Raw genomic sequence first — 10787 nt, forward strand, 5'->3', positions numbered from 1 at the left:
AGGCTGTGTGCCCCACCCCTGTAACACGGCAGCAGGGCGGTGCCTGCACCGAGGTCGATGCTGGCATGGGGATCGCGTCTGCTACCCTGATAATAGGAGAGAGTCTTTCCAGGACCTGCAGGGTGTCACCGCAGTGAGGGGCGTGGAAGTCTTAGCCGGGGAGGATCCAGAGAGGGGTAGACTTCTCCCCAAGGGTGTCAGCTGTGCAAGGGGCCAGGGAAACGGAAGATATTTCGGTGTGTTCGTCTGCTCGTGGGGACAATCCGGTGGAGCAGAAGCAGCACCAGGAAATGGGGAGGGAAAGGGACAGAGCATCACCCATGGGTAGGTGAGAGCACGTGGGTTTGGGGACCCATGGAGGTGTGCTCTGTGATAGAAAAGCACATACAGCTTACCCGAGAACCTTAGCCTTCCTGTGCCTCGGTTTCCTCATCTGTGAAATGAAAGAGATGGTGCACCTGTCACCCGGGGGTGTGATGGCATCGAGTGGCCCATGCGTGTGCGGGACTGTGCTAGGGAGGGGCAGTCCGCACTCAGCGGCGCTAGTCCTATCTTCCCACCACTACCCATCGTAACGGGAGGAAGGGGGAGCGGGGACCAGAAGACACGAATGGACTGGGTGATACGTGGGTGAAAGGATGGTCTCCTATGAGCGTCCACTTCCCTAGGGAGATAAGAAGCAAACCTCACCAGAGAGAGGAGGGTCATGTGGCCACAGTAGGGTCACGAGACCTGCTGAGGGCCCCCTGGGGCTCCATGGTCATGACATTAAAATAAGACCGTCCCACTGGCCGTGTGCTTCTCTGCGGCTCAGCCACCGGCGTGCAGCAGGCAGGAAGTTGGCTTTCACTATATTTGGGGTTTTTCCTGGTGGGTGAGAAAGGGGAAGAGAGGCGCAAGGGAGCTGGGGTACTCACGATGGGCCATAGGATGTAAATGAGGCTGGGAGGAAGTGGGGAGAGCAGGGGAAGGGCTGGGCCCCCCATGGAAAATGCTGGGCCACTTGATCAGAGGAAAGAAGCGTTGCAATGGCAAGCGAGGGCAGGTGAGCCCCCCAAAGGGGAGGCTGTGGTCAGAGAATGGGGTGCTGGGAAGCAAGATACTAGAGCTGATGCGGTTTAGCAATGACAAGATGGAAGGCGAGGTGAGGTGGGAGGCTGGGGTGGGGTGGGGGGAGCTAAAGAAGCGAAGGAATTGAGCAGCTGGGGGCTGTCGCTGTCAATGTCAATGTCGAAGTTGCCAGGACGCAGACGGCAGTTGGGGGAGGAAGGTCGGTGGTCAAGGCTAACGTCGTTCATGAACAAGGGTACGTGGCTACCAGGGGTGACTGTCCTAAAGAGGAGGAGCACTGGCAGAGAGCAGGGCCAGAGGGCGTGTTCTCCTCAGGAGCCGGGGTTGCTCTTTGTTCTGAGTTTGCTTTTGCGTCCGAGGACAGAGAGGCGGCCTTCTGGGGGTGGCAGTGGAGAATGAGGAGGGCTCCTGTGTTTCTCCAAGTTCCAGTCCAGGGACATGAAAGACACAAAGAGGTGTCACGTCGCAGGCCTGCCGGGGAGGCAGTGTCCTCTGAGAGCAGCCGTGTTTTAATTGGAGCTAGAGCTTTTATCCCAGCAGGGACAAGAATGGAGGACTTAGCCGACGACGGTCCCGTAGGGCTCAGTGCAGAGGTGAGGGGACTGAGGAGGCCTGTACAGAGCCACAGGGCAGAGCAGTCCAGGTGTTGGTGGAAGAGTCAGGTGGCCTGGGCCCAGGTGTCAACCGAGGTGAACGAATGTGGGGCACTGAGGGGTCAGTCCAGATGGCTTCTTGGGGGTCACTGGGCCAGTGCTCTGCAGCTCGCCATCGGCCAGCCCAAAGCACCTGGCGTAGCCGGCCTGCCAATCCACCGAGCTAGCCTGGAGCTCGCACCAGGCATTGGCTGCGGTTTCCAGGCCCTGTGGCCAGGGGGTTCGTCGACAAAAGGAGCCGAAGATAATTATTAGGGCTTCCAGAGTCTGGAGTGAACTGCAGGTAGGAGGGGCTGGCATCAAGTTGTCCTGCAGCAGATTAACCGTGTGACACCTGTCACTCAACGGGCACTGAGTTCATCCGTTTTGGGTCCTAGGACCCTGGCCACAAATGTCCCGGCTGGAGTCCCTTGGATGTCCAGGAGCCCGAGGAATTCCCTGGGGAAGAGGGCTCTGTCCTGCCTGTGGCTGAGGCCCCTCCTATTCATTCATTCACTAAGTAAACCCAGACAGAAGGAGCCGCCTGCGTCCACGTGGTCTTTGGAATTAGGACCGCACAACGGTCTTGGGTTGCACAGAGCTTTATTTAAAGTTAGTGGCAACTACTTCCCAGGACCCGTAGACGGGGCTGTTCAGAATTTGAGTACAGAGGAAAGTGACTAAGGGAAACTAGGTTTTGGATCCATACCCTAGTTCCCCCCCAACCCTCAGTTTCTGCCCAGGACCACACACAGCCCCATGGAGCCTAGAGGGGCTTCTCGTGGGCTGCAGGCGAATTCCCACGTGGGAACCCAATGTCTGTATCCTCCCCCCGGCCCCGCAGTGTGCCCACCATGCCGAGGGGGAGCTGGCCGCCCCCAGGTGCTCCAGCACTGCTGGGCAGGAGCTGCTGTCATTGACCCACCAGAGGTGGCCCTCTTGCATCAGGCTCCTCCAGGGGACAACCCTTAGGGCCTTGGGTGCCGGCCATGCAGGCGGATGCCTGGAGATGAAGCCCCTTCCCGATGGAACAGAGCTGTCCAGGGAATGGGCGGGAGTGGGAGACCTTGGGGTGTGTTTGGAAGAATGGGAAGGAGTCCATGAGGTTAGACATTCATCTGTACGATTCAGAGGGCGTGGAAGGCAGGGTGAGGCGGTTCTACTTATGTCTACGACAAGCTCTGGCTTGCTCCCTGGCGTGACAGGGATCCAGGTGCGGGCTGGGAGGGAAAGCATTCAGCTCACGGCAGTGTGTGAGGTCCGTTTTCAAGGGCCCTGCATGGATCACATGGTAACAAACCTTCTAATGACTTCCTTAGTGGCCTGGAGGCTCAGAGCCGAACTCAGCCCCTCCGGTGTCGGGGAACACCCTCCCATCCGGAACCAGGGAGAGCGGGGTTGTTCTTCTCATCCTTGGGGAGGTCTGAACCGGAGCAGACGCTCGGCCTCTTCTCGAAGAGCCGGGTCAGGCAGCAGCCTTGACATCTAGTCGGTGAGGGTTAGACGGGGAGACATGGTGTGGATGGAGCGTGGGAGAATGGGAGAGGACAGGGGGAGACTGCAGGGGGTTCAAGCTATTTTAGCAGCCGAATCTGCTTTTCCTCTGTGAATCTGACAGAAGCCCAGCTCTGCACTGAGGAAGACAGAGCTGCGTTGGGTGCGACGCGAGAGTTTCGGCCCCTCTCCCCCATCACCCAGGCAGCCGCCTCTGAGGGTCTCAGTCAGTCCGCAGCGGACCTGACAACCCACTTGTTTTCAGCTGGTTTTCCCCTTGATGAAAAGAGGAATGCTTTTTAGAATTTGCCTTTAAAAGCCTGTGATTTATTCAGCCTTAGAGGAAGGAAATGCCGTGCTTGCTACAACATGGATGAAGCATGATGCTAAATGAAATAAGCTGGTCATGGAAGGACAAATACGGTGTGATTCCACTTGCAGGAAGCACGAGAGGACGTGCCTTCAGAGAGACAAGAAGCAGATGGCACACCCTGCACACGGCATCTGTCCCACCTGCCTCCTGTCCCCGGGCAGCTGGGGTTGAGCGTGTTCTACAGAGAGGACTCTGCCCCACGGCGCAGCCTACGCTGGGGGCGAGGCTCAGAGTGACCCCGCCACAAACACGACCCCGCACCCTGGTTCATTCTCGGGGGCTTCTTACATTTCTGGTCTCGGGGCCAGTGCTGGGACTGGAGGAGTCACTTGGGACTGGATGGGAAACCGTTTCTAGCTTCCGTGCCACTGGAAAGCCCCCTGACCCTCGGAGGCTGCGTGGGGGTCTGAGTGCAGAACCCGCGGTGGCCACAGCTCTCGCAGGGACTCAGGTGTTTGAATCACAGGGCCAGGCCCCGAACTGCCCCAGAACCACTTCAGAGCCACCCTATGATGCATCTGCGATGCTGCCAGAGTGCTCACAACACAGAGACATCAGGCTTTGGGGACTCCGGGGAGGAAAAGGACAAGTCCCCGATTTCTAACACCCCTAGTCTCTAAACTACAAACATTCACATGTAATGGGGACACGGCACATAGAGAAAAATCATTATTTTATAAAGGTATTCAGTAAATACCAAACCTCTTCTAGACTAGTTGGGGTATATTCGATTTAAATAATCAGAATGGTAAACTATTTTAAAGAAAGCATTTTAATTACGTTTCGGTTTGCTGACTAGCAGCAAAACGCTTCCCCTGGTCCTGGGAAGCATTTGGGGTTCTTTCTGCTGCAGGTGCTGGGAACTCCTGAGCCTGCCTGGCTCACTGAGAATGAGAGGTGGTGCGTTTTCTCCTGTTATCTCAAAGCCGAAGGGCTTGGCCTGCTGGAGCGACCCCTCAGGCCAGGGAAGGACAGGGAAGGGGGAGGGGACGAGGCTGGGGAGGATGGAGAGCTGGGCCAGGTGCATGACCAGTGACCTCTGCTGACTGCTCGGTCACATGGGGCATCTTCCTGGGGGCTGTAAGAATACATGTGTCCCAGGACAATTGCCCCAGAAGAGGGGGAAGGAGAGCTCATCCTTGGACTCCTGTGTCTCATTGGTCATAACTTGCCCTGCAGATGTCAACCCTCCCACACTGTGCTGAGCAGGTGTGAGCACCTGGTGGGGCAGGTAGCCTCACACGCCGCAGCTCAGCTGGGAAGGCGCTACAAAGTCTGGGCACCAGGGAGCCATGTGCCGAACTGTGCCACGGGGGGTTGGTCAGGGAGCGTGCAGAGCTGACGCCCTGTGGTGATGGCAGACCCATGTCTGAAGGTCCCAGAGGAAGGTGAGTAAGGGCCGTGTGATTCACACGGGAGAGAGCTGGCTACAGAAGGTCAAGTGCAGGCCAAAGAGGCTGCAGGCCTAAAGCTGCCCGAGGGTCGAAGGAGGGAGAGGCCCTTTGGGTCAGCCCAGGGTGACAATGAGGAAAGGCTCGAGAAGAGGAGAGACAAAAAGGCCAGGCATGGACTCCACCCCAGACACACATCTGCCGAGCGACCCCCGCCAGGCCCCGGAGCGTGAAGCGCTTTTTGGCAGATTGTCCTCTTTATTAAGCTAAACGTCCGTGTAATTTTGTTGTCAGTGTTCGTTTGTTTTGTGAAAACCGTTCTTCAGAAAATAGAACTCGGCTCAGCCCGGATGGAACTATCAGGAATTGCAAGTGAATGAAACCTGAATCGTGTGTCCACACAGTGCCGGGTCTTCAGGACGCAGGGGACGCAGGGGACTCTGGGAACGCGGGGCTGATGGAGCTGCCCGAGGCAGGTGGGGCTGAATAGGAAAAGGCTCTCCAGGGAGGTGAGTGTTTTGCTGAGTTGGGGAGGGCCAGGGGTTGGCAGGAGGAAGCTGGGGGACATTCAGTCTCTGGGAACTAGGGGCCCTAAAAAGAGGGGATGCAACAGACCCTCTCCTGGCGAGGATGTCTAGTCATTTTCTCTTAAAGACGACTTCAGGGACTGCTCGGTGGGAGTGACTGCTAAACTGGGAAGCAGATGAGTAACAGGCCAGCAACATTCTTTTGTGTCACTGCTGTCCCTCCAGGTCCCAAGGTTCTCCCTCTTGGATGGAGACTGGAGAGAGGTTCTGAGCTAGAAGCCAACTGAATTCACTAGTAATTTGTGAGTTCCCCAAAGGGCCCTCAAACCCAGGCCCAGAGCCAGGTCTGCTGCCGAAGCAGAGGGAAGGGCCCACGGTGTCCTTTGCACATCACCCTCAGTGGGGTGTGAGCTCAGGGGTCCCAGGGAAGCGGGCATTTCCAGGAGGGGGACAGGGGCAGCTACCCAGCACTGCCTCTGAGCAAAGCTGTGAGAAGGCAGGGCTCATCGGATGGTCCCTGTCGTTAAACATCCAGATAAGACGACCTTTTTGGAGGCTCCTCCTAGGGTGACTGACCATCCCAGCTTACTAGAGACTTTCCAGAAAGGTCTGTATCCTGGGAAACCCCTTAGATCTGGGAAACCAGGACAGCCGGTCACCTGACCTCCTTCTCGATTCCAGAAACCCTTCTCCTGTGAACACAGAAACCTGCCGTTCCCCACACAGCTGAGAAGTCCCCCAAAATGATTAAACGTGCTCTACAGACTCAAGTATCAGCCAGGCCAGGGGGTAACGTAAATCGGTGGAGTTGACAAATTTGTTTCACAAAAGCTCCTTGAATTGTGTTCTTTCAACGTTCTCTGCTTGTATACCACACATGCGTGGTTACCGGTCACTTCCATCACTTCCCCCTGGGGACTTCCCTCTGACCCTCAGGGCCAGACGAAGGACAGTGCCCACGCGGTGATGACAGAGAGAGACCTTGGGCTCCATGTCGGGGAGATGACAGAGAGCAGCGGGGTTTGCACCGCTGGAGAATCCCCGTCCGTGCGGCAGAGAGGATGGCTGCTGTGCAGGGCCCGGGAGGTGCTGTACGAGGGAACGGGCTCAGGTAAACTGTTCTGATTCTTGGAGATAAGCTGGAATTTGCCAATGTTACATGAAATCAATTCTGAAATTCAGAAGCACAATGAATGAGTTTAAAAAGGCTGTGTGACCCCACTTTGGGGGGGAAAGCAAAACATGTCCGTGAGTGACGTCTAGCTCCTGGGCTGCCTGTGTGTACCCCATGGACTGAACCCCACAAGCATTACTGTAATCATCCTTCTTCCCTGATCTCTGAGTTGGACGCCGGCACCTGGGTATTTTAAGTCTCGTCTGCAGACATCTGCTGGTTTTCAGAAGGGGTCACTGTGTGGCCCGGGGAACAGAGAGGAGGTGCAGCGGAAGCCCTCACTCTACGTTGGGCTTTCCCACGGTGCTGCCTCGCCCCAGGCATGACGGTGAATACACCTGCAGTCCCAGAGCACACGCCCTTTCATCCCTCCGCTCCACCCACAGCCATCAAAGGAACGAAAGGGGAGCAAAGGAGCCAGCCATCTAGGGCTGGGGAGGCCATACCTAATCACCTCCGCCCCCCGGGCTACATGCAGGACCACACCACGTGGCCGGGGTCAGAGCTGTTCTCCTCCTAGGGAGCACGTAGGGTAATGGTCTGGGAGGTGCCTCAGCAGGCAGGTGCTAATTCCCGCTGGCCTGGAGAGAAATGATTGGAAGATGCAGCTCTGAATAGTGGCGTGGAGGAGCTTGTCTTATCTGGATGTTTAATGATTCTAGTTTAAGGCAGGAGAGAAGGCAGGGAGCCAAAAGAGAGCTTAGCACTTAAACACGGTCAAAAGAATGTCTTGTTAAAATGGTCCCTAGTTGGCCCTCGCTGGTATTAGCTCAGTGGCTTGAGTGCAGGCCTGTGAACCAAAAGGTTGCCGGTTCAATTCCCAGTCAGGGCACGTGCCTGGGTTGCACGCCAAGTCCCCAGTAGGAGGAGTGCGAGAGGCAACCACCTACTGATCTTCCTCTCCCTCTCTTTCTCCTCCCCTTCCCCACTCTCTAAAAATAAATAAATAAAATCTTCAAAGAAAAAAAAGAAAGAAATGATCCCTAGATGGCAAAGAAGGCACCGTCTCCTCCGGCAAAATAGTCGTCGTCATCAACATCAGCCTAGTTTGGGTTTGCTCAGCTAATGGGCCAGTGGACGGGCCGAACATCTGTAGATGCTTTGTAAAAATAATCATTAAAAACTCATTTCAAAGATCCTATCATAATAGAAAATTAGCTTATTATGCTGTGTTAACTGGGCTCTGTGTCCCGACTGGGAGCCAGCAATTACATCATGATATTTAATGAGTTCATCAAATCAGCTCCCTGTAGCTGGTAATCCACAGCTGTATCTGCTCATCCCCTTTGTTCGTAAGAGGCTCAGACCTTCCGCCAGTGTTGTCTTATTGGTCGAGAAAACACAGCCACCAAAGAGAGCCTGCCCTCGCCCTTTGTAGAGAAACGAGACACAGGGACTTGCCCCGCCGAGACAGGCCCCAGCAACACAGACAGCTGCCTGGGCATTTTTTTGGAGGTTCAAAGGCTGCTCAGCCCTGCAGAATGCCATTCTGGGAACGGTGGCCCTTACTCCCGAAATTGGATTGGACAACTCCCTGGCCATTTTGTCAACCTTCCCTTTACCTTCGGCCTGCTTCTTGTATCCTCACTGAACACACCGGCCCCTTCCCTGGGAATTATTAAAATTCACTCCTGAAAGACAAGACCCTCTCCCGGTGTATTTTGGTGTGTGAGGGAATTCCCTCCCTTGCAAACAGGCCCCGTGTGCTTGGTGTGTTCGTGGGAGTTGACAGGTTGTGTGGATCAAATATTCCAAGGTGGTGAACTCAGCGAATATTTCTGCGTGGGTAAGTTGGCATTTTACGCCACAAGGACTGGGAAATTGAGGGACTAATACACTGAACATCAGGTGAACGTAACAACCCACCGGGTCAAACCACCTCATCTGTGTTACTGTTGCCAACATGGAGAGCAGTCTGGGAGTGAAGCAGGAAGACCATGGGGGATCTGCTTTTGTCTCGACTCATTCTAACTCTGGTCTCACCTCTGGTCCAGTGTGCAGCTGTGTGCAACACACACACACACACACACACACGCACACACCCCGCTCTTCCCTCTGTCGGGTGCCCGATCAATGCAGACTAACTGAGACAATCCCAGCAAGCTAGCAAGTGGATATTTCTCTGATGAATAAAGCAACAGTAACTACACTTAAAAAACCCAAGAGTAAATCTTTAACATGCCATGTATTTTCGGAGCACTGTGCTATGGACTATAGTGGATTTAAAAAAAAAAAAAAAAAAGAGGCACAATTCTTGACCTTGCAGAGTTGGCAGAACCAGTACAATGGATAGAGATATGATAGAAAGGTAGATACGATAAGATAAGGTAGATGAAGATCAGACGGACGAGGGCCAGACACAGATAGGTAACACGTGGACCGATTTCAGGGTGTTGGTTGGAGCTGGGTAAGCAGACCCTAAGCTTGTTGGAGCAGGCCACAGGAACGAAAGGTCAGGAGCAGCTGGAATCCCGTGGCCGTGAGCTGAAACTCTTGTCCAAAGGGAGGAATCTCCCTCTTTCTCTGCAGGGGAGGCCTAAGTCCGCTTTCAGACCTCCCAGCTGACTCAGGCCAGCCCACCTAGTTAGTTCCCTAAGGTCAAGTCAACTCATTGAAGACTTTAATCACACCTGTGGAGCCCTCGAGAGCAGCACCTTGATGAGTGTTTGACTGAAAGCCTGGGAGGAGGTCTATATCCCATAGCCCACCCTTCCCACCTACTGGGAATGGAATTCTAGGGAATGTCGTTTGGCCTAGCTACGTTGACAAACCCCATAACTATCGAGAGAGCGTAGTCTTTAAAAAAGGACAGTATGAACACCCACAGCATGGCAGGAAATAGCACAAGGCAACGGACCTGCCAAGACGAACAGAGCCTAAAACAGGTGAGTGTGTGTGTGCATACATGTGTACTTGTGATCCAGTTTCCTCCGATCCTTAAAGGAACAGCCCCCGCTCTGGCTGTGCTGGCCACTTGCAGCCGGCGGAAGAGGCTCCCAGACTCAGCTCGACCACCTGGGAGCCTTGCCTACGGGCGGCAGACGGTTGTCCTTGTGTTCAACAACAACCGTAAAATACGTGGCAAAACTTATCGAAAAGGCCCACAGTGGCCTCGCTGGGCACGGCCCAGCCTATCAAGCATGAGTTTTTCTCTGAAAACAGCAGCTTTTTCTAGTTGGAGCACGTTTGTCTTGATTTCTCAGTGGGGCCAGGGATGGGTTGTTTTCCTTCTGCCATCGGCCCCTGCTGGGTTGTTGAAACTTGTCTGGTGCCCACACTCGAATCCAAAGACCAATGTGAACTCCAGGTGCTTTGTGGCACCTCGGCCACTGCTGCTTGGTTGAAGGGGATGGCGCCCTGCATTCTTTGTGACTAAACACCTCACTGGCTCATAGGATTCAAACACAGCAGTCAGAAGGGGGCTGGGGAGGAAGAAACCGCAGCTCTCCCAGGTGGGAGGCATTATTTCTTAGCACGCAGTGACTTTTCCCGGGGAGAAAGCACGGTGGGCATTACCACTCTGCCCACGAGAAGTCCTGAAGCTCCCCTAACCCAGCTACGCGTCTGTTTGCCCTTGGGCCTGGCACTGCCCCTAGATGAGGCAACATTTCAGGAAGCCACAGGAAGGGCAAAATATTTCTTGGTAGCTGCTATTTGCGGGCCTGCCAGCATAAACAATGGTGGGCTTGAATGCATCTTGGAAGATGCTGGCGAGTTCCACATGGGAGGCACAAGCCACTCACTGCTCACTGCTCGTAGCCAAGACTGGGGCGTGGACATGCGGAAGAAGACCAGTGGGAGGTGCTGGGGCCTGAGCTGTGCCCCCTGAGTCAGGCAGGCCAGGCTGGGAGGGATTGCGTGTCTGGTCCTATTCGGGAAACGGGTACAAAGCAGAGTAGGAAATCATTTATGTGTTGGTTTCTGGCACATCCCCAGAGACTGATTTGGGGTTTGAGGGACATGGGAATGGGCGTTTTTACAAGTATTTTACCATGTTATTCTGACAGTGGTGGTCGAGAAGCACTCATCTAAAGAGTGGAAACTGTAGAATGTTAGAACTAGAATGTTTAAAAGAATCTTGAAAGACTTTATAATTTTACATTTAATTTTCATATTTAGCAGTGA

The 10787-nt window shown here is 54.5% G+C and overlaps 1 long non-coding RNA gene across 2 annotated transcripts; it reads left to right on the top strand.

The window, feature by feature from the left end:
* Nucleotides 1-5213: 5213 nt before the first annotated feature.
* Nucleotides 5214-7745, top strand: LOC123479839 (uncharacterized). 2 transcript variants are annotated; one of them, XR_006655595.2, is made up of 3 exons: nucleotides 5214-5470; nucleotides 5714-5790; nucleotides 7624-7745. It is a non-coding gene; the product is annotated as an uncharacterized lncRNA (long non-coding RNA). The 2 variants fall into 2 exon arrangements; XR_006655594.2 differs by lacking the exon at nucleotides 7624-7745 and adding an exon at nucleotides 6170-6275.
* The last annotated feature ends 3042 nt before the right edge of the window (nucleotides 7746-10787 follow it).

Source organism: Desmodus rotundus, chromosome 10, assembly GCF_022682495.2.
Source record: "Desmodus rotundus isolate HL8 chromosome 10, HLdesRot8A.1, whole genome shotgun sequence".
Classification (NCBI taxonomy): domain Eukaryota; kingdom Metazoa; phylum Chordata; class Mammalia; order Chiroptera; family Phyllostomidae; genus Desmodus; species Desmodus rotundus.